Source organism: Camelus bactrianus, unplaced genomic scaffold, assembly GCF_048773025.1.
Source record: "Camelus bactrianus isolate YW-2024 breed Bactrian camel unplaced genomic scaffold, ASM4877302v1 HiC_scaffold_43, whole genome shotgun sequence".
NCBI classification, from domain to species: domain Eukaryota; kingdom Metazoa; phylum Chordata; class Mammalia; order Artiodactyla; family Camelidae; genus Camelus; species Camelus bactrianus.
This window is the reverse complement of record NW_027413959.1, coordinates 3,033,850-3,057,809: the sequence shown is the minus strand read 5'-3', so window position 1 is coordinate 3,057,809 and position 23,960 is coordinate 3,033,850.

The following is a 23,960-nucleotide window of genomic DNA, read 5'->3' as shown; positions in this document are numbered from 1 at the left end:
CCCTCCACGCAGCTACCTGGTGTCACAGGTGTTCCCTGGCAGGTGGAAGTCCGCTAATTACCTCCCTTGTCCATGGGGAGGCACTAGATGCTACCTGCGTTTCCAGCCCAACCCCCGCCTTTCCCCGGCAGCCCGCACAGGGTGGGACTCGGGGAAGACTCTCCAAGGGCTCCTAGGAGATCCCGGGTGCTGCAGACAGAAGATGGAACCTCCCCACCCTCAGAATTCCGGAACACGTCTGACTGTGTGGGGGAGGTTCGGGGCCGCCCTCCACGCAGCTGCCTGGTGTCACAAGTGTTCCCTGGCAGGGGGAAGTCCGCTAATTACCTCCCTTGTCCATGGGGAGGCACAAGATGCTACCTGCATTTCCAGCCCAACCCCCGCTTTCCCCGGCAGCCCGCACAGGGAGGTACTCTGGGAAGACACTCGAAGGGCTCCTAGGAGAACCCGGGTGCTGCAGACAGAAGACGGAACCTCCCCACACTCAGAATTCCGGAACACGTGTGACTGTGTGGGTGAGGTTCAGGGCCGCCCTCCACGCAGCTGCCTGGTGTCACAGGTGTTCCCTGGCAGGTGGAAGTCCGCTAATTACTTCCCCTGTCCATGGGGAGGCACTGGATGCTACCTGCGTTTCCAGCACAACCCCCTCCTTTCCCAGGCAACCCCCACAGGGAGGGACTCTGGGAAGACACTCGAAGGGCTCCTAGGAGATCCCGGTTGCTGCAGACAGAAGACGGAACCTCCCCACACTCAGAATTCCGGAACACGGTTGACTGTGTGGGGGAGGTTGGGGGCCGCACTCCACGCAGCTGCCTGGTGTCACAGGTGTTCCCTGGCAGGTGGAAGTCCGCTAATTACCTCCCCTGTCCATGGGGAGGCACTAGATGCTACCTGCGTTTCCAGCACAACCCCCTCCTTTCCCCGGCAACCCGCACAGGGAGGGACTCTGGGAAGACACTCGAATGGCTCCTAGGAGATCCCGGGTGCTGCAGACAGAAGACGGAACCTCCCCACCCTCAGAATTCCTGAACACGGCTGACTGTGTGGGGGAGGTTCGGGGATGCCCTCCACGCAGCTGCCTGGTGTCACAGGTGTTCCCTTGCAGGGGGAAGTCCGCTAATTACCTCCCTTGTCCATGGGGAGGCACAAGATGCTACCTGCTTTTCCAGCCCAACCCCCGCCTTTCCCCGGGAGCCCGCACAGGGAGGGACTCTGGGAAGACACTCGAAGGACTCCTAGGAGAACCCGGGTGCTGCAGACAGAAGACGGAACCTCCCCACACTCAGAATTCCGGAACACGTGTGACTGTGTGGGTGAGGTTCAGGGCCGCCCTCCACGCAGCTGCCTGGTGTCACAGGTGTTCCCTGGCAGGTGGAAGTCCGCTAATTACCTCCGCTGTCCATGGGGAGGCACTAGATGCTACCTGCGTTTCCAGCACAACCCCCTCCTTTCCCCGGCAACCCGCACAGGGAGGGACTCTGGGAAGACACTCGAAGGGCTCCTAGGAGATCCCGGGTGCTGCAGACAGAAGACGGAACCTCCCCACACTCAGAATTCCGGAACACGGTTGACTGTGTGGGGGAGGTTCGGGGCCGCACTCCACGCAGCTGCCTGGTGTCACAGGTGTTCCCTGGCAGGTGGAAGTCCGCTAATTACCTCCCCTGTCCATGGGGAGGCACTAGATGCTACCTGCGTTTCCAGCACAACCCCCTCCTTTCCCCGGCAGCCCGCACAGGGAGGGACTCTGGGAAGACACTCGAAGGGCTCCTAGGTGAACCCGGGTGCTGCAGACATAAGACGTAACCTCCCCACACTCAGAATTCCGGAAAACGGCTGACTGTGTGGGGGAGGTTCGGGGCCGCCCTCCACGCAGCTGCCTGGTGTCACAGGTGTTCCCTGGCAGGGAGAAGTCCGCTAATTACCTCCCCTGTCCATGGGGAGGCACTAGATGCTACCTGCTTTTCCAGCCCAACCCCCGCATTTCCCCGGCTGCCCGCAGTGTGAGGGACTCGGGGAAGACTCTCGAAGCGCTCCTAAGAGATCCCGGGTTCTGCAGACAGAAGACGGAACCTCCCCACACTCAGAATTCCGGAACACGGCTGACTGTGTGGGGGAGGTTCGGGGCCGCCCTCCTCGCAGCTGGCTGGTGTCACAGGTGTTCCCTGGCAGGGGGAAGTCCGCTAATTACCTCCCTTGTCCATGGGGAGGCACAAGATGCTACCTGCTTTTCCAGCACAACCCCCGCCTTTCACCGGCAGCCCGCAGTGGGAGGGATTCGGGGAAGACACTCGAATGGCTCCTAGGAGATCCCGGGTGCTGCAGACCGAAGACGGAACCTCCCCACACTCAGAATTCCGGAACACGGCTGACTGTGTGGGGGAAGTTCGGGGCCGCCCTCCACGCAGCTGCCTGGTGTCACAGGTGTTCCCTGGCAGGTTGAAATCCGCTAATTACCTCCCCTGTCCATGGGGAGGCACTAGATGCTACCTGCGTTTCCAGCACAACCCCCTCCTTTCCCCGGCAGCCCGCACAGGTAGGGACTCTGGGAAGACACTCGAAGGGCTCCTAGGAGAACCCGGGTGCTGCAGACAGAAGACGGAACCTCCCCACACTCAGAATTCCGGAACACGTGTGACTGTGTGGGTGAGGTTTAGGGCCGCACTCCACGCAGCTTCCTGGTGTCACAGTTGTTCCCTGGCAGGGGGAAGTCCGCTAATTACCTCCCTTGTCCATGGGGAGGCACTAGATGCTACCTGCTTTTCCAGCCCAACCCCCTCCTTTCCCCAGCAGCCCGCACCGGGAGTGACTCGGTGAAGACTCTCGAAGGGCTCCTAGGTGATCCCGGGTGCTGCAGACAGAAGACGGAACCTCCCCACACTCAGAATTCCGGAACAAGGATGACTGTGTGGGGGAGGTTCGGGGCCGCCCTTCACGGAGCTGCCTTGTGTCACAGGTGTTCCCTGGCAGGTGGAAGTCCGCTAATTACCTCCCCTGTCCATGGGGAGGCACTAGATGCTACCTGCGTTTCCAGCACAACCCCCTCCTTTCCCCGGCAGCCCGCACAGGGAAGGGCTCTGGGAAGACACTCGAAGGGCTCCTAGGAGATCCCGGGTGCTGCAGACAGAAGACGGAACCTCCCCACACTCAGAATTCCGGAACACGGATGACTGTGTGTGGGAGGATCGGGGCCGCCCTCCACGCAGCTGCCTTGTGTCACAGGTGTTCCCTGGCAGGTGGAAGTCCGCTAATTACCTCCCCTGTCCATGGGGAGGCACTAGATGCTACCTGCGTTTCCAGCACAACCCCCTCCTTTCCCCGGCAACCCGCACAGGGAGGGACTCTGGGAAGAAACTCGAAGGGCTCCTAAGAGATCCCGGGTGCTGCAGACAGAAGACGGAACCTCCCCACACTCAGAATTCCGGAACACGGTTGACTGTGTGGGGGAGGTTCGGGGCCGCCCTCCACGCAGCTGCCTGGTGTCACAGGTGTTCACTGGCAGGGGGAAGTCCGCTAATTACCTCCCTTGTCCATGGGGAGGCACAAGATACAACCTGCATTTCCAGCCCAACCCCCGCCTTTCCCCGGCAGCCCGCACAGGGAGGGAATCTGGAAAGACACTCGAAGGGCTCCTAGGAGAACCCGGGTGCTGCAGACAGAAGACGGAACCTCCCCACAATCAGAATTCCGGAACACGTGTGACTGTGTGGGTGAGGTTCAGGGCCGCCCTCCACGCAGCTGCCTGGTGTCACAGGTGTTCCCTGGCAGGTGGAAGTCCGCTAATTAACTCCCCTGTCCATGGGGAGGCACTAGATGCAACCTGCTTTTCCAGAACAACCCCCTCTTTCCCCGGCAGCCCGCACAGGGAGGGATTCTGGGAAGACACTCGAATGGCTCCTAGGAGATCCCGGGTGCTGCAGACAGAAGACGGAACCTCCCCACACTCAGAATTCCGGAACACGTGTGACTGTGTGGGTGAGGTTCAGGGCCGCCCTCCACGCAGCTTCCTGGTGTCACAGGTGTTCCCTGGCAGGTGGAAGTCCGCTAATTACCTCCGCTGTCCATGGGGAGGCACTAGATGCTACCTGCGTTTCCAGCACAACCCCCTCCTTTCCCCGGCAACCCGCACAGGGAGGGACTCTGGGAAGACACTCGAAGGGCTCCTAGGAGATCCCGGGTGCTGCAGACAGAAGACGGAACCTCCCCACACTCAGAATTCCGGAACACGATTGACTGTGTCGGGGAGGTTCGGGGCCGCCCTCCACGCAGCTGCCTGGTGTCACAGGTGTTCCCTGGCAGGTGGAAGTCCGCTAATTACCTCCCCTGTCCATGGGGAGGCACTAGATGCTACCTGCGTTTCCAGCACAACCCCCTCCTTTCCCCGGCAGCCCGCACAGGTAGGGACTCTGGGAAGACACTCGAATGGCTCCTAGGAGATCCCGGGTGCTGCAGACAGAAGACAGAACCTCCCCACACTCAGAATTCCGGAACACGTGTGACTGTGTGGGTGAGGTTCAGGGCCGCCCTCCACGCAGCTGCCTGGTGTCACAGGTGTTCCCTGGCAGGTGGAAGTCCGCTAATTACCTCCCCTGTCCATGGGGAGGCACTAGATGCAACCTGCTTTTCCAGAACAACCCCCTCTTTCCCCGGCAGCCCGCACAGGGAGGGATTCTGGGAAGACACTCGAATGGCTCCTAGGAGATCCCGGGTGCTGCAGACAGAAGACGGAACCTCCCCACACTCAGAATTCCGGAACACGTGTGACTGTGTGGGTGAGGTTCAGGGCCGCCCTCCACGCAGCTTCCTGGTGTCACAGGTGTTCCCTGGCAGGTGGAAGTCCGCTAAATACCTCCCCTGTCCATGGGGAGGCACTAGATGCTACCTGCTTTTCCAGCACAACCCCCTCCTTTCCCCGGCAGCCCGCACAGGGAGGGACTCTGGGAAGACACTCGAATGGCTCCTAGGAGATCCCGGGTGCTGCAGACAGAAGACGGAACCTCCCCACACTCAGAATTCCGGAACACGTGTGACTGTGTGGGTGAGGTTCAGGGCCGCCCTCCACGCAGCTGCCTGGTGTCACAGGTGTTCCCTGGCAGGTGGAAGTCCGCTAATTACCTCCCCTGTCCATGGGGAGGCACTAGATGCAACCTGCTTTTCCCGAACAACCCCCTCTTTCCCCGGCAGCCCGCACAGGGGGGGATTCTGGGAAGACACTCGAATGGCTCCTAGGAGATCCCGGGTGCTGCAGACAGAAGACGGAACCTCCCCACACTCAGAATTCCGGAACACGTGTGACTGTATGGGTGAGGTTCAGGGCCGCCCTCCACGCAGCTTCCTGGTGTCACAGGTGTTCCCTGGCAGGTGGAAGTCCGCTAATTACCTCCGCTGTCCATGGGGAGGCACTAGATGCTACCTGCTTTTCCAGCACAACCCCCTCCTTTCCCCGGCAACCCGCACAGGGAGGGACTCTGGGAAGACACTCGAAGGGCTCCTAGGAGATCCCGGGTGCTGCAGACAGAAGACGGAACCTCCCCACACTCAGAATTCCGGAACACGATTGACTGTGTCGGGGAGGTTCGGGGCCGCCCTCCACGCAGCTGCCTGGTGTCACAGGTGTTCCCTGGCAGGTGGAAGTCCGCTAATTACCTCCCCTGTCCATGGGGAGGCACTAGAAGCTACCTGCGTTTCCAGCACAACCCCCTCCTTTCCCCGGCAGCCCGCACAGGGAGGGACTCTGGGAAGACACTCGAATGGCTCCTAGGAGATCCCGGGTGCTGCAGACAGAAGACGGAACCTCCCCACACTCAGAATTCCGGAACACGGATGACTGTGTGGGGGAGGTTCGGGGCCGCCCTCCACGCAGCTGCCCTGTGTCACAGGTGTTCCCTGGCAGGTGGAAGTCCGCTAATTACCTCCCCTGTCCATGGGGAGGCACTAGATTTTACCAGCGTTTCCAGCACAACCCCCTCCTTTCCCCGGCAACCCGCACAGGGAGGGACTCTGGGAAGACACTCGAAGCGCTCCTAAGAGATCCCGGGTGCTGCAGACAGAAGACGGAACCTCCCCACACTCAGAATTCCGGAACACGGTTGACTGTGTGGGGGAGGTTCGGGGCCGCCCTCCACGTAGCTGCCTGGTGTCACAGGTGTTCCCTGGCAGGTGGAAGTCCGCTAATTACCTCCCCTGTCCATGGGGAGGCACTAGATGCTACCTGCGTTTCCAGCACAACCCCCTCCTTTCCCCGGCAGCCCGCACAGGGAGGGACTCTGGGAAGACACTCGAATAGCTCCTAGGAGATCCCGGGTGCTGCAGACAGAAGACGGAACCTCCCCAACCTCAGAATTCCGGAACACGGCTGACTGTGTGGGGGAGGTTCGGGGCCGCCCTCCACGCAGCTGCCTGGTGTCACAGGTGTTCCCTGGCAGGGGGAAGTCCGCTAATTACCTCCCTTGTCCATGGGGAGGCACAAGATGCAACCTGATTTTCCAGCCCAACCCCCACCTTTCCCCGGCAGCCCGCACAGGGAGGGACTCTGGGAAGACACTCGAAGGGCTCCTAGGAGAACCCGGGTGCTGCAGACAGAAGACGGAACCTCCCCACACTCAGAATTCCGGAACACGTGTGACTGTGTTGGTGAGGTTCAGGGCCGCCCTCCACGCAGATGCCTGGTGTCACAGGTGTTCCCTGGCAGGTGGAAGTCCGCTAATTACCTCCCCTGTCCATCGGGAGGCACTAGATGCTACCTGCGTTTCCAGAACAACCCCCACTTTCCCCGGCAGCCCGCACAGGGAGGGATTCTGGGAAGACACTCGAATGGCTCCTAGGAGATCCCGGGTGCTGCAGACAGAAGACGGAACCTCCCCACACTCAGAATTCCTGAACACGGATGACTGTGTGGGGGAGGTTCGGGGCCGCCCTCCACGCAGCTGCCTTGTGTCACAGGTGTTCCCTGGCAGGTGGAAGTCCGCTAATTACCTCCCCTGTCCATGGGGAGGCACTAGATGCTACCTGCGTTTCCAGCAAAACCCCCTCCTTTCCCCGGCAGCCCGCACAGTGAGGGACTCTGGGAAGACACTCGAATGGCTCCTAGGAGATCCCGGGTGCTGCAGACAGAAGACGGAACCTCCCCACACTCAGAATTCCTGAACACGGATGACTGTGTGGGGGAGGTTCGGGGCCGCCCTCCACGCAGCTGCCTTGTGTCACAGGTGTTCCCTGGCAGGTGGAAGTCCGCTAATTACCTCCCCTGTCCATGGGGAGGCACTAGATGCTACCTGCGTTTCCAGCACAACCCCCTCTTTCCCCGGCAGCCCGCACAGTGAGGGACTCTGGGAAGACACTCGAATGGCTCCTAGGAGATCCCGGGTGCTGCAGACAGAAGACGGAACCTACCCACACTCAGAATTCCGGAACACGGATGACTGTGTGGGGGAGGTTCGGGGCCGCCCTCCACGCAGCTGCCTTGTGTCACAGGTGTTCCCTGGCAGGGGGAAGTCCGCTAATTACCTCCCCTGTCCATGGGGAGGCACTAGATGCTACCTGCGTTTCCAGCACAACCCCCTCCTTTCCCCGGCAACCCGCACAGTGAGGGAATCTGGGAAGACACTCGAAGGGCTCCTAAGAGATCCCGGGGGCTGCAGACAGAAGACGGAACCTCCCCACACTCAGAATTCCGGAACACGGTTGAGTGTGTGGGGGAGGTTCGGGGCCGCCCTCCACGCAGCTGCCTGGTGTCACAGGTGTTCCCTGGCAGGTGGAAGTCCGTTAATTACCTCCCCTGTCCATGGGGAGGCACTAGATGCTACCTGCGTTTCCAGCACAACCCCCTCCTTTCCCCGGCAGCCCGCACAGGGAGGGACTCTGGGAAGACACTCGAAGGGCTCCTAGTAGAACCCGGGTGCTGCAGACAGAAGACGGAACCTCCCCACACTCAGAATTCCGGAACACGGTTGACTGTGTGGGGGAGGTTCAGGGCCGCCCTCCACGCAGCTGCCTGGTGTCACAGGTGTTCCCTGGCAGGTGGAAGTCCGCTAATTACCTCCCCTGTCCATGGGGAGGCACTAGATGCTACCTGCGTTTCCAGCACAACCCCCTCCTTTCCCCGGCAGCCCGCACAGGGAGGGACTCTGGGAAGACACTGGAATGGCTCCTAGGAGATCCCGGGTGCTGCAGACAGAAGACGGAACCTCCCCACACTCAGAATTCCGGAACAAGTGTGACTGTGTGGGTGAGGATCAGGGCCGCCCTACACGCAGCTGCCTGGTGTCACAGGTGTTCCCTGGCAGGTGGAAGTCCGCTAATTACCTCCCCTGTCCATGGGGAGGCACTAGATGCTACCTGCGTTTCCAGCACAACCCCCTCCTTTCCCCGGCAGCCCGCACAGAGAGGGACTCTGGGAAGACACTCGAATGGCTCCTAGGAGATCCCGGGTGCTGCAGACAGAAGACGGAACCTCCCCACACTCAGAATTCCGGAACACGGTTGACTGTGTGGGTGAGGTTCAGGGCCGCCCTCCACGCAGCTGCCTGGTGTCACAGGTGTTCCCTGGCAGGTGGAAGTCCGCTAATTACCTCCCCTGTCCATGGGGAGGCACTAGATGCTACCTGCGTTTCCAGCACAACCCCCTCCTTTCCCCGGCAGCCCGCACAGGGAGGGACTCTGGGAAGACACTCGAATGGCTCCTAGGAGATCCCGGGTGCTGCAGACCGAAGACGGAACCTCCCCACACTCAGAATTCCGGAACACGGCTGACTGTGTGGGGGAGGTTCGAGGCCGCCCTCCACGCAGCTGCCTGGTGTCACAGGTGTTCCCTGGCAGGTGGAAGTCCGCTAATTACCTCCCCTGTCCATGGGGAGGCACTAGATGCTACCTGCGTTTCCAGCAAAACCCCTCCTTTCCCCGGCAACCCGCACAGGGAGGGACTCTGGGAAGACACTCGAAGGGCTCCTAAGAGATCCCGGGTGCTGCAGACAGAAGACGGAACCTCCCCACACTCAGAATTCAGGAACACGGTTGACTGTGTGGGTGAGGTTCGGGGCCGCCCTCCACGCATCTGTCTGGTGTCACAGGTGATCCCTGGCAGGTGGAAGTCCGCTAATTACCTCCCCTGTCCATGGGGAGGCACTAGATGCTACCTGCGTTTCCAGCACAACCCCCTCCTTTCCCCGGCAGCCCGCACAGGGAGGGACTCTGGGGAGACACTTGAAAGGCTCCTAGGAGATCCCGAGTGCTGCAGACAGAAGACAGATCCTCCAAACACTCAGAATTCCGGAACACGTGTGACTGTGTGGGTGAGGTTCAGGGCCGCCCTCCATACAGCTGCCTGGTGTCACAGGTGTTCCCTGGCAGGTGGAAGTCCGCTAATTACCTCTCCTGTCCATGGGGAGGCACTAGATGCTACCTGCGTTTCCAGCACAACCCCCTCCTTTCCCCGGCAGCCCGCACAGGGAGGGACTCTGGGAAGACACTCGAATGGCTCCTAGGAGATCCCGGGTGCTGCAGACAGAAGACGGAACCTCCCCACACTCAGAATTCCGGAACACGGATGACTGTGTGGGGGAGGTTCGGGGCCGCCCTCCACGCAGCTGCCTTGTGTCACAGGTGTTCCCTGGCAGGTGGAAGTCCGCTAATTACCTCCCCTGTCCATGGGGAGGCACTAGATGCTACCTGCGTTTCCAGCACAACCCCCTCCTTTCCCCGGCAACCCGCACAGGTAGGGACTCTGGGGAGACACTCGAAGGGCTCCTAAGAGATCCCGGGTGCTGCAGACAGAAGACGGAACCTCCCCACACTCAGAATTCCGGAACACGGTTGACTGTGTGGGGGAGGTTCGGGGCCGCCCTCCACGCAGCTGCCTGGTGTCACAGGTGTTCCCTGGCAGGTGGAATTCCGCTATTACCTCCCCTGTCCATGGGGAGGCACTAGATGTTACCTGCGTTTCCAGCACAACCCCCTCCTTTCCCCGGCAGCACGCACAGGGAGGGACTCTGTGAAGACACTCGAATGGCTCCTAGGAGATCCCGGGTGCTGCAGACAGAAGACGGAACCTCCCCACCCTCAGAATTCCGGAACACGGCTGACTGTGTGGGGGAGATTCGGGGCCGCCCTCCACGCAGCTGCCTGGTGTCACAGGTGTTCCCTGGCAGGTGGAAGTCCGCTAATTACCTCCCTTGTCCATGGGGAGGCACAAGATGCAACCTGCTTTTCCAGCCCAACCCCCGCATTTCCCCGGCAGCCCGCACAGGGAGGGACTCTGGGAAGACACTCGAAGGGCTCCTAGGAGAACCAGGGTGCTGCAGACAGAAGACGGAACCTCCCCACACTCAGAATTCCGGAACACGATTGACTGTGTCGGGGAGGTTCAGGGCCGCCCTCCACGCAGCTGCCTGGTGTCACAGGTGTTCCCTGGCAGGTGGAAGTCCGCTAATTACCTCCCCTGTCCATGGGGAAGCACTAGATGCTACCTGCGTTTCCAGCACAACCCCCTCCTTTCCCCGGCAGCCCGCACAGGGAGGGACTCTGAGAAGACACTCGAATGGCTCCTAGGAGATCCCGGGTGCTGCAGACAGAAGACGGAACCTCCCCACACTCAGAATTCCGGAACACGGATGACTGTGTGGGGGAGGTTCGGGGCCGCCCTCCACGCAGCTGCCCTGTGTCACAGGTGTTCCCTGGCAGGTGGAGGTCCGCTAATTACCTCCCCTGTCCATGGGGAGGCACTAGATGCTACCTGCGTTTCCAGCACAACCCCCTCCTTTCCCCGGCAGCCCGCACAGGGAGGGACTCTGGGAAGACACTCGAATAGCTCCTAGGAGATCCCGGGTGCTGCAGACAGAAGACGGAACCTCCCCAACCTCAGAATTCCGGAACACGGCTGACTGTGTGGGGGAGGTTCGGGGCCGCCCTCCACGCAGCTGCCTGGTGTCACAGGTGTTCCCTGGCAGGGGGAAGTCCGCTAATTACCTCCCTTGTCCATGGGGAGGCACAAGATGCAACCTGCATTTCCAGCCCAACCCCCGCCTTTCCCCGGCAGCCCGCACAGGGAGGGACTCTGGAAAGACACTCGAAGGGCTCCTAGGAGAACCCGGGTGCTGCAGACAGAAGACGGAACCTCCCCACACTCAGAATTCCGGAACACGTGTGACTGTGTGGGTGAGGTTCAGGGCCGCCCTCCACGCAGCTTCCTGGTGTCACAGGTGTTCCCTGGCAGGTGGAAGTCCGCTAATTACCTCCGCTGTCCATGGGGAGGCACTAGATGCTACCTGCTTTTCCAGCACAACCCCCTCCTTTCCCCGGCAACCCGCACAGGGAGGGACTCTGGGAAGACACTCGAAGGGCTCCTAGGAGATCCCGGGTGCTGCAGACAGAAGACGGAACCTCCCCACACTCAGAATTCCGGAACACGATTGACTGTGTCGGGGAGGTTCGGGGCCGCCCTCCACGCAGCTGCCTGGTGTCACAGGTGTTCCCTGGCAGGTGGAAGTCCGCTAATTACCTCCCCTGTCCATGGGGAGGCACTAGATGCTACCTGCGTTTCCAGCACAACCCCCTCCTTTCCCCGGCAGCCCGCACAGGGAGGGACTCTGGGAAGACACTCGAATGGCTCCTAGGAGATCCCGGGTGCTGCAGACAGAAGACGGAACCTCCCCACACTCAGAATTCCGGAACACGGATGACTGTGTGGGGGAGGTTCGGGGCCGCCCTCCACGCAGCTGCTCTGTGTCACAGGTGTTCCCTGGCAGGTGGAAGTCCGCTAATTACCTCCCCTGTCCATGGGGAGGCACTAGATTTTACCAGCGTTTCCAGCACAACCCCCTCCTTTCCCCGGCAACCCGCACAGGGAGGGACTCTGGGAAGACACTCGAAGCGCTCCTAAGAGATCCCGGGTGCTGCAGACAGAAGACGGAACCTCCCCACACTCAGAATTCCGGAACACGGTTGACTGTGTGGGGGAGGTTCGGGGCCGCCCTCCACGTAGCTGCCTGGTGTCACAGGTGTTCCCTGGCAGGTGGAAGTCCGCTAATTACCTCCCCTGTCCATGGGGAGGCACTAGATGCTACCTGCGTTTCCAGCACAACCCCCTCCTTTCCCCGGCAGCCCGCACAGGGAGGGACTCTGGGAAGACACTCGAATGGCTCCTAGGAGATCCCGGGTGCTCCAGACAGAAGACGGAACCTCCCCACACTCAGAATTCCGGAACACGGCTGACTGTGTGGGGGAGGTTCGGGGCCGCCCTCCACGCAGCTGCCTGGTCTCACAGGTGTTCCCTGGCAGGTGGAAGTCTGCTAATAACCTCCCCTGTCCATGGAGAGGCACTAGATGCTACCTGCGTTTCCAGCACAACCCCCTCCTTTCCCCGGCAGCCCGCACAGGGAGGGACTCTGGGAAGACACTCGAATGGCTCCTAGGAGATCCCGGGTGCTGCAGACAGAAGACGGAACCTCCCCACACTCAGAATTCCGGAACACGTGTGACTGTGTGGGTTAGGTTCAGGGCCGCCCTCCACGCAGCTGCCTGGTGTCACAGGTGTTCCCTGGCAGGTGGAAGTCCGCTAATTACCTCCCCTGTCCATGGGGAGGCACTAGATGCAACCTGCTTTTCCAGAACAACCCCCTCTTTCCCCGGCAGCCCGCACAGGGAGGGATTCTGGGAAGACACACGAATGGCTCCTAGGAGATCCCGGGTGCTGCAGACAGAAGACGGAACCTCCCCACACTCAGAATTCCGGAACACGTGTGACTGTGTGGGTGAGGTTCAGGGCCGCCCTCCACGCAGCTTCCTGGTGTCACAGGTGTTCCCTGGCAGGTGGAAGTCCGCTAATTACCTCCGCTGTCCATGGGGAGGCACTAGATGCTACCTGCTTTTCCAGCACAACCCCCTCCTTTCCCCGGCAACCCGCACAGGGAGGGACTCTGGGAAGACACTCGAAGGGCTCCTAGGAGATCCCGGGTGCTGCAGACAGAAGACAGAACCTCCCCACACTCAGAATTCCGGAACACGATTGACTGTGTCGGGGAGGTTCGGGGCCGCCCTCCACGCAGCTGCCTGGTGTCACAGGTGTTCCCTGGCAGGTGGAAGTCCGCTAATTACCTCCCCTGTCCATGGGGAGGCACTAGATGCTACCTGCGTTTCCAGCACAACCCCCTCCTTTCCCCGGCAACCCGCAAAGGGAGGGACTCTGGGAAGACACTCGAATGGCTCCTAGGAGATCCCGGGTGCTGCAGACAGAAGACGGAACCTCCCCACACTCAGAATTCCGGAACACGTGTGACTGTGTGGGTGAGGTTCAGGGCCGCCCTCCACGCAGCTGCCTGGTGTCACAGGTGTTCCCTGGCAGGTGGAAGTCCGCTAATTACCTCCCCTGTCCATGGGGAGGCACTAGATGCTACCTGCGTTTCCAGCACAACCCCCTCCTTTCCCCGGCAGCCCGCACAGGGAGGGACTCTGGGAAGACACTCGAATGGCTCCTAGGAGATCCCGGGTGCTGCAGACAGAAGACGGAACCTCCCCACACTCAGAATTCCGGAACACGGATGACTGTGTGGGGGAGGTTCGGGGCCGCCCTCCACGCAGCTACCCTGTGTCACAGGTGTTCCCTGGCAGGTGGAAGTCCGCTAATTACCTCCCCTGTCCATGGGGAGGCACTAGATTTTACCAGGTTTTCCAGCACAACCCCCTCCTTTCCCCGGCAACCCGCACAGGGAGGGACTCTGGGAAGACACTCGAAGCGCTCCTAAGTGATCCCGGGTGCTGCAGACAGAAGACGGAACCTCCCCACACTCAGAATTCCGGAACACGGTTGACTGTGTGGGGGAGGTTCGGGGCCGCCCTCCACGTAGCTGCCTGGTGTCACAGGTGTTCCCTGGCAGGTGGAAGTCCGCTAATTACCTCCCCTGTCCATGGGGAGGCACTAGATGCTACCTGCGTTTCCAGCACAACCCCCTCCTTTCCCCGGCAGCCCGCACAGGGAGGGACTCTGGGAAGACACTCGAATGGCTCCTAGGAGATCCCGGGTGCTGCAGACAGAAGACGGAACCTCCCCACACTCAGAATTCCGGAACACGTGTGACTGTGTGGGTGAGGTTCAGGGCCGCCCTCCACGCAGCTGCCTGGTGTCACAGGTGTTCCCTGGCAGGTGGAAGTCCGCTAATTACCTCCCCTGTCCATGGGGAGGCACTAGATGCAACCTGCTTTTCCAGAACAACCCCCTCTTTCCCCGGCAGCCCGCACAGGGAGGGATTCTGGGAAGACACTCGAATGTCTCCTAGGAGATCCCGGGTGCTGCAGACAGAAGACGGAACCTCCCCACACTCAGAATTCCGGAACACGTGTGACTGTGTGGGTGAGGTTCAGGGCCGCCCTCCACGCAGCTTCCTGGTGTCACAGGTGTTCCCTGGCAGGTGGAAGTCCGCTAAATACCTCCGCTGTCCATGGGGAGGCACTAGATGCTACCTGCTTTTCCAGCACAACCCCCTCCTTTCCCCGGCAACCCGCACAGGGAGGGACTCTGGGAAGACACTCGAAGGGCTCCTAGGAGATCCCGGGTGCTGCAGACAGAAGACAGAACCTCCCCACACTCAGAATTCCGGAACACGATTGACTGTGTCGGGGAGGTTCGGGGCCGCCCTCCACGCAGCTTCCTGGTGTCACAGGTGTTCCCTGGCAGGTGGAAGTCTGCTAATTACCTCCCCTGTCCATGGAGAGGCACTAGATGCTACCTGCGTTTCCAGCACAACCCCCTCCTTTCCCCGGCAACCCGCAAAGGGAGGGACTCTGGGAAGACACTCGAATGGCTCCTAGGAGATCCCGGGTGCTGCAGACAGAAGACGGAACCTCCCCACACTCAGAATTCCGGAACACGTGTGACTGTGTGGGTGAGGTTCAGGGCCGCCCTCCACGCAGCTGCCTGGTGTCACAGGTGTTCCCTGGCAGGTGGAAGTCCGCTAATTACCTCCCCTGTCCATGGGGAGGCACTAGATGCTACCTGCGTTTCCAGCACAACCCCCTCCTTTCCCCGGCAGCCCGCACAGGGAGGGACTCTGGGAAGACACTCGAATGGCTCCTAGGAGATCCCGGGTGCTGCAGACAGAAGACGGAACCTCCCCACACTCAGAATTCCGGAACACGGATGACTGTGTGGGGGAGGTTCGGGGCCGCCCTCCACGCAGCTGCCCTGTGTCACAGGTGTTCCCTGGCAGGTGGAAGTCCGCTAATTACCTCCCCTGTCCATGGGGAGGCACTAGATTTTACCAGGGTTTCCAGCACAACCCCCTCCTTTCCCCGGCAACCCGCACAGGGAGGGACTCTGGGAAGACACTCGAAGCGCTCCTAAGTGATCCCGGGTGCTGCAGACAGAAGACGGAACCTCCCCACACTCAGAATTCCGGAACACGGTTGACTGTGTGGGGGAGGTTCGGGGCCGCCCTCCACGTAGCTGCCTGGTGTCACAGGTGTTCCCTGGCAGGTGGAAGTCCGCTAATTACCTCCCCTGTCCATGGGGAGGCACTAGATGCTACCTGCGTTTCCAGCACAACCCCCTCCTTTCCCCGGCAGCCCGCACAGGGAGGGACTCTGGGAAGACACTCGAATGGCTCCTAGGAGATCCCGGGTGCTGCAGACAGAAGACGGAACCTCCCCACACTCAGAATTCCGGAACACGTGTGACTGTGTGGGTGAGGTTCAGGGCCGCCCTCCACGCAGCTGCCTGGTGTCACAGGTGTTCCCTGGCAGGTGGAAGTCCGCTAATTACCTCCCCTGTCCATGGGGAGGCACTAGATGCAACCTGCTTTTCCAGAACAACCCCCTCTTTCCCCGGCAGCCCGCACAGGGAGGGATTCTGGGAAGACACTCGAATGTCTCCTAGGAGATCCCGGGTGCTGCAGACAGAAGACGGAACCTCCCCACACTCAGAATTCCGGAACACGTGTGACTGTGTGGGTGAGGATCAGGGCCGCCCTCCACGCAGCTTCCTGGTGTCACAGGTGTTCCCTGGCAGGTGGAAGTCCGCTAATTACCTCCGCTGTCCATGGGGAGGCACTAGATGCTACCTGCTTTTCCAGCACAACCCCCTCCTTTCCCCGGCAACCCGCACAGGGAGGGACTCTGGGAAGACACTCGAAGGGCTCCTAGGAGATCCCGGGTGCTGCAGACAGAAGACGGAACCTCCCCACACTCAGAATTCCGGAACACGATTGACTGTGTCGGGGAGGTTCGGGGCCGCCATCCACGCAGCTGCCTGGTGTCACAGGTGTTCCCTGGCAGGTGGAAGTCCGCTAATTACCTCCCCTGTCCATGGGGAGGCACTAGATGCTACCTGCGTTTCCAGCACAACCCCCTCCTATCCCCGGCAGCCCGCACAGGGAGGGACTCTGGGAAGACACTCGAATGGCTCCTAGGAGATCCCGGGTGCTGCAGACAGAAGACGGAACCTCCCCACACTCAGAATTCCGGAACACGGATGACTGTGTGGGGGAGTTTCGGGGCCGCCCTCCACGCAGCTGCCCTGTGTCACAGGTGTTCCCTGGCAGGTGGAAGTCCGCTAATTACCTCCCCTGTCCATGGGGAGGCACTAGATTTTACCAGCGTTTCCAGCACAACCCCCTCCTTTCCCCGGCAACCCGCACAGGGAGGGACTCTGGGAAGACACTCGAAGCGCTCCTAAGAGATCCCGGGTGCTGCAGACAGAAGACGGAACCTCCCCACACTCAGAATTCCGGAACACGGTTGACTGTGTGGGGGAGGTTCGGGGCCGCCCTCCACGTAGCTGCCTGGTGTCACAGGTGTTCCCTGGCAGGTGGAAGTCCGCTAATTACCTCCCCTGTCCATGGGGAGGCACTAGATGCTACCTGCGTTTCCAGCACAACCCCCTCTTTCCCCGGCAGCCCGCACAAGGAGGGACTCTGGGAAGACACTCGAATAGCTCCTAGGAGATCCCGGGTGCTGCAGACAGAAGACGGAACCTCCCCAACCTCAGAATTCCGGAACACGGCTGACTGTGTGGGGGAGGTTCGGGGCCGCCCTCCACGCAGCTGCCTGGTGTCACAGGTGTTCCCTGGCAGGGGGAAGTCCGCTAATTACCTCCCTTGTCCATGGGGAGGAAAAAGATGCAACCTGCATTTCCAGCCCAACCCCCGCCTTTCCCCGGCAGCCCGCACAGGGAGGGACTCTGGGAAGACACTCGAATGGCTCCTAGGAGATCCCGGGTGCTGCATACAGAAGACGGAACCTACCCACACTCAGAATTCCGGAACACGGATGACTGTGTGGGGGAGGTTAGGGGCCGCCCTCCACGCAGATGCCTTGAGTCACAGGTGTTCCCTGGCAGGTGGAAGTCCGCTAATTACCTCCCCTGTCCATGGGGAGGCACTAGATGCTACCTGCGTTTCCAGCAAAACCCCCTCCTTTCCCCGGCAACCCGCACAGTGAGGGACTCTGGGAAGACACTCGAAGGGCTCCTAAGAGATCCCGGGTGCTGCAGACAGAAGACGGAACCTCCCCACACTCAGAATTCCGGAACACGGTTGAGTGTGTGGGGGAGATTCGGGGCCGCCCTCCACGCAGCTGCCTGGTGTCAAAGGTGTTCCCTGGCAGGTGGAAGTCCGCTAATTACCTCCCTTGTCCATGGGGAGGCACAAGATGCAACCTGCTTTTCCAGCCCAACCCCCGCCTTTCCCCGGCAGCCCGCACAGGGAGGGACTCTGGGAAGGCACTCGAAGGGCTCCTAGGAGAACCCGGGTGCTGCAGACAGAAGACGGAACCTCCCCACACTCAGAATTACGGAACACGTGTGACTGTGTGGGTGAGGTTCAGGGCCGCCTTCCACGCAGCTGCCTGGTGTCACAGGTGTTCCCTGGCAGGTGGAAGTCCGCTAATTACCTCCCCTGTCCATGGGGAGGCACTGGATGCTACCTGCGTTTCCAGCACAACCCCCTCCTTTCCCCGGCAGCCCGCACAGGGAGGGACTCTGGGAAGACACTCGAATGGCTCCTAGGAGATCCCGGGTGCTGCAGACAGAAGACGGAACCTCCAAACACTCAGAATTCCGGAACACGTGTGACTGTGTGGGTGAGGTTCAGGGCCGCCTTCCACGCAGCTGCCTGGTGTCACTGGTGTTCCCTGGCAGGTTGAAGTCCGCTAATTACCTCCCCTGTCCATGGGGAGGCACTGGATGCTACCTGCGTTTCCAGCACAACCCCCTCCTTTCCCCGGCAGCCCGCACAGGGAGGGACTCTGGGAAGACACTCGAATGGCTCCTAGGAGATCCCGGGTGCTGCAGACAGAAGACGGAACCTCCCCACACTCAGAATTCCGGAACACGGCTGACTGTGTGGGGTAGGTTCGGGGCCGCCCTCCACGCAGCTGCCAGGTGTAACAGGTGTTCCCTGGCAGGGGGAATTCCGCTAATTACCTCCCTTGTCCATGGGGAGGCACAAGATGCTACCTGCTTTTCCAGCCCAACCCCCGCCTTTCCCCGGAAGCCCTCAGTGGGAGGGATTCGGGGAAGACACTCGAAGGGCTCCTAGGGGATCCCGGGTGCTGCAGAAAGAAGACGGAACCTCCCCACACTCAGAATTCCGGAACACGGTTGACTGTGTGGGGGAGGTTCGGGGCCGCCCTCCACGCAGCTGCCTGGTGTCACAGGTGTTCCCTAGCAGGTGGAAGTCCGCTAATTACATCCCTTGTCCATGGGGTGGCACTAGATGCTACCTGCTTTTCCAGCCCAACCCCCGCCTTTCCCCGGCTGCCCGCACTGGGAGGGACTCGGGGAAGACTCTCGAAGGGCTCCTAGGAGATCCCGGGTGCTGCAGACAGAAGACGGAACCTCCCCACACTCAGAATTCCGGAACACGGCTGACTGTGTGGGGGAGGTTCGGGGCCGCCCTCCACGCAGCTGCCTGGTGTCACAGATGTTCCCTGGCAGGGGGAAGTCCGCTAATTACCTCCCTTGTCCATGGGGAGGCACTAGATGCTACCTGCTTTTCCAGCACAACCCCCTCCTTTCCCTTGCAGCCCGCACAGGGAGGGACTCTGGGAAGACACTCGAATGGCTCCTAGGAGATCCCGGGTGCTGCAGACAGAAGACGGAACCTCCCAAAACTCAGAATTCCGGAACACGTGTGACTGTGTGGTTGAGGTTCAGGGCCGCCCTCCACGCAGCTGCCTGGTGTCACAGGTGTTCCCTGGCAGGTGGAAGTCCGCTAATTACCTCCCCTGTCCATGGGGAGGCACTAGATGCTACCTGCGTTTCCAGCACAACCCCCTCCATTCCCCGGCAGCCCGCACAGGGAGGGATTCTGGGAAGACACTCGAATGGCTCCTAGGAGATCCCGGGTGCTGCAGATAGAAGACGAAACCTCCCCACACTCAGAATTCTGGAACACGGCTGACTGTGTGGGGGAGGTTCGGGGCCGCCCTCCACGCAGCTGCCTGGTGTCACAGGTGTTCCCTGGCAGGGGGAAGTCCGCTAATTACCTCCCTTGTCCATGGGGAGGCACAAGATGCAACCTGCTTTTCCAGCCCAACCCCCGCCTTTCCCCGGCAGCCCGCACAGGGAGGGACTCTGGGAAGGCACTCGAAGGGCTCCTAGGAGAACCCGGGTGCTGCAGACAGAAGACGGAACCTCCCCACACTCAGAATTCCGGAACACGTGTGACTGTGTGGGTGAGGTTCAGGGCCGCCTTCCACGCAGCTGCCTGGTGTCACAGGTGTTCCCTGGCAGGTGGAAGTCCGCTAATTACCTCCCCTGTCCATGGGGAGGCACTGGATGCTACCTGCGTTTCCAGCACAACCCCCTCCTTTCCCCGGCAGCCCGCACAGGGAGGGACTCTGGGAAGACACTCGAATGGCTCCTAGGAGATCCCGGGTGCTGCAGACAGAAGACGGAACCTCCCCACACTCAGAATTCCGGAACACGGCTGACCGTGTGGGGGAGGTTCGGGGCCGCCCTCCACGCAGCTGCCTGGTGTAACAGGTGTTCCCTGGCAGGGGGAATTCCGCTAATTACCTCCCTTGTCCATGGGGAGGCACAAGATGCTACCTGCATTTCCAGCCCAACCCCGCCTTCCCCGGAAGCCCTCAGTGGGAGGGATTCGGGGAAGACACTCGAAGGGCTCCTAGGGGATCCCGGGTGCTGCAGAAAGAAGACGGAACCTCCCCACACTCAGAATTCCAGAACACGGTTGACTGTGTGGGGGAGGTTCGGGGCCGCCCTCCACGCAGCTGCCTGGTGTCACAGGTGTTCCCTAGCAGGTGGAAGTCCGCTAATTACATCCCTTGTCCATGGGGTGGCACTAGATGCTACCTGCTTTTCCAGCCCAACCCCCGCCTTTCCCCGGCTTCCCGCACTGGGAGGGACTCGGGGAAGACTCTCGAAGGGCTCCTAGGAGATCCCGGGTGCTGCAGACAGAAGACGGAACCTCCCCACACTCAGAATTCCGGAACACGGCTGACTGTGTGGGGGAGGTTCGGGGCCGCCCTCCACGCAGCTGCCTGGTGTCACAGATGTTCCCTGGCAGGGGGAAGTCCGCTAATTACCTCCCTTGTCCATGGGGAGGCACTAGATGCTACCTGCTTTTCCAGCATAACCCCCTCCTTTCCCTTGCAGCCCGCACAGGGAGGGACTCTGGGAAGACACTCGAATGGCTCCTAGGAGATCCCGGGTGCTGCAGACAGAAGACGGAACCTCCCAACACTCAGAATTCCGGAACACGTGTGACTGTGTGGTTGAGGTTCAGGGCCGCCCTCCACGCAGCTGCCTGGTGTCACAGGTGTTCCCTGGCAGGTGGAAGTCCGCTAATTACCTCCCCTGTCCATGGGGAGGCACTAGATGCTACCTGCGTTTCCAGCACAACCCCCTCCATTCCCCGGCAGCCCGCACAGGGAGGGACTCTGGGAAGACACTCAAATGGCTCCTAGGAGATCCCGAGTGCTGCAGACAGAAGACGGAACCTCCCCACACTCAGAATTCCGGAACACGGGTGACTGTGTGGGTGAGGTTTAGGGCCGCCCTCCACACAGCTTCCTGGTGTCACAGTTGTTCCCTGGTAGGGGGAAGACCGCTAATTACCTCCCCTGTCCATGGGGAGGCACTAGATGCTACCTGAATTTCCAGCCCAACCCCCGCCTTTCCTCGGCAGCCCGCAGTGGGAGGGATTCGGGGAAGACACTCGAAGGGCTCCTAGGAGAACCCGGGTGCTGCAGAGAGAAGACGGAACCTCCCCACACTCAGAATTCCGGAACACGTGTGACTGTGTGGGTGAGGTTCAGGGCCGCCCTCCACGCAGCTGCCTGGTGTCACAGGTGTTCCTTGGCAGGTGGAAGTCCGCTAATTACCTCCCCTGTCCATGGGGAGGCACTGCATGCTACCTGCGTTTCCAGCACAACCCCCTCCTTTCCCCGGCAACCCGCACAGAGAGGGACTCTGGGAAGACAATCGAAGGGCTCCTAGGAGATCCCGGGTGCTGCAGACAGAAGACGGAACCTCCCCATCTTCAGAATTCCGGAACACGTGTGACTGTGTGGGTGAGGTTTAGGGCCGCACTCCACGCAGCTTCCTGGTGTCACAGGTGTTCCCTGGCAGGGGGAAGTCCGCTAATTACCTCCCCTGTCCATGGGGAGGCACTAGATACTACAAGCTTTTCCAGCCCAACCCCCGCCGTTCCCCGGCTGCCCGCACTGGGAGGGACTCGGGGAAGACTCTCGAAGGGCTCCTAGGAGAACCCGGGTGCTGCAGACATAAGACGGAACCTCCCCACACTCAGAATTCCGGAACACGGGTGACTGTGTGGGTGAGGTTTAGGGCCGCCCTCCACACAGCTTCCTGGTGTCACAGGTGTTCCCTGGTAGGGGGAAGACCGCTAAATACCTCCCCTGTCCATGGGGTGGCACAAGATGCTACCTGAATTTCCAGCCCAACCCCCGCCTTTCCCCGGCAGCCCGCAGTTGGAGGGATTCGGGGAAGACACTCGAAAGGCTCCTAGGAGATCCCGGGTGCTGCAGACAGAAGACGGAACCTCCCCACACTCAGAATTCCGGAACACGGATGATTGTGTGGGGGAGGTTCGGGGCGGCCGTCCACGCAGCTGCCTTGTGTCACAGGTGTTCCCTGGCAGGTGGAAGTCCGCTAATTACCTCCCCTGTCCATGGGGAGGCACTAGATGCTACCTGCGTTTCCAGCACAACCCCCTCCTTTCCCCGGCAACCCGCACAGGGAGGGACTCTGGGAAGACACTCGAAGGGCTCCTAGGAGATCCCGGGTGCTGCAGACAGGAGACGGAACCTCCCCACACTCAGAATTCCGGAACACGGTTGACTGTGTGGGTGAGGTTCGGGGCCGCCCTCCACGCAGCTGCCTGGTGTCACAGGTGTTCCCTGGCAGGTGGAAGTCCGCTAATTACCTCCCCTGTCCATGGGGAGGCACTAGATGCTACCTGCGTTTCCAGCACAACCCCCTCCTTTCCCCGGCAGCCCGCACAGGGAGGGACTCTGGGAAGACACTCGAATGGCTCCTAGGAGATCCCGGGTGCTGCAGACAGAAGACGGAACCTCCCCACACTCAGAATTCCGGAACACGGTTGAATGTGTGGGTGAGGTTCGGGGCCGCCCTCCACGCAGCTGCCTGGTGTCACAGGTGTTCCCTGGCAGGTGGAAGTCCGCTAATTACATCCCCTGTCCATGGGGAGGCACTAGATGCTACCTGCGTTTCCAGCACAACCCCCTCCTTTCCCCGGCAGCCCTCACAGGGAGGGACTCTGGGAAGACACTCGAAGGGCTCCTAGGAGATCCCGTGTGCTGCAGACAGAAGACGGAACCTCCCCACACTCAGAATTCCGGAACACAGTTGACTGTGTGGCGGAGGTTCGGGGCCGCCCTCCACTCACTGCCTGGTGTCACAGGTGTTCCCTGGCAGATAGAAGTCCGCTAATTACCTCCCCTGTCCATGGGGAGGCACTAGATGCTACCTGCTTTTCCAGCCCAACCCCCGCCGTTCCCCGGCTGCCCTCACTGGGAGAGACTCGGGGAAGACTCTCGAAGGGCTCCTAGGAGAACCCGGGTGCTGCAGACATAAGACGGAACCTCCCCACACTCAGAATTCCGGAACACGTGTGACTGTGTGGGTGAGGTTTAGGGCCGCCCTCCACAGAGCTTCCTGGTGTCACAGGTGTTCCCTGGTAGGGGGAAGACCGCTAATTACCTCCCCTGTCCATGGGGAGGCTCTAGATGCTACCTGAATTTCCAGCACAACCCCCGCCTTTCCCCGGCACCCCGCAGTGGGAGGGATTCGGGGAAGACACTCGAAGGGCTCCTAGGAGAACCCGGGTGCTGCAGACAGAAGACGGAACCTCCCCACACTCAGAATTCCGGAACACGTGTGACTGTGTGGGTGAGGTCCAGGGCCGCCCTCCACGCAGCTGCCTGGTGTCACAGGTGTTCCCTGGCAGGTGGAAGTCCGCTAATTACCTCCCCTGTCCATGGGGAGGCACTGGATGTTACCTGCGTATCCAGCACAACCCCCTCCTTTCCCCGGCAACCCGCTCAGGGAGGGACTGTGGGAAGACACTCGAAGGGCTCCTAGGAGATCCCGGGTGCTGCAGACAGAAGACGGAACCTCCCCACCTTCAGAGTTCCGGAACACGGCTGACTGTGTGGGAGAGGTTCGGGGCCGCCCTCCACGCAGCTGTCTGGTGTCACAGGTGTTCCCTGGCAGGGGGAAGTCCGCTAATTACCTCCCTTGTCCATGGTGAGGCACAAGATGCTACCTGCTTTTCCAGCCCAACCCCCGCCTTTCACCGGCAGCCCGCAGTGGGAGGGATTCGGGGAAGACACTCGAAGGGCTCCTAGGAGATCCCGGGTGCTGCAGACAGAAGACGGAACCTCCCCACACTCAGAATTCCGGAACAGGGTTGACTGTGTGGGGGAGGTTCGGGGCCGCCCTCCACGCAGCTGCCTGGTGTCACAGGTGTTCC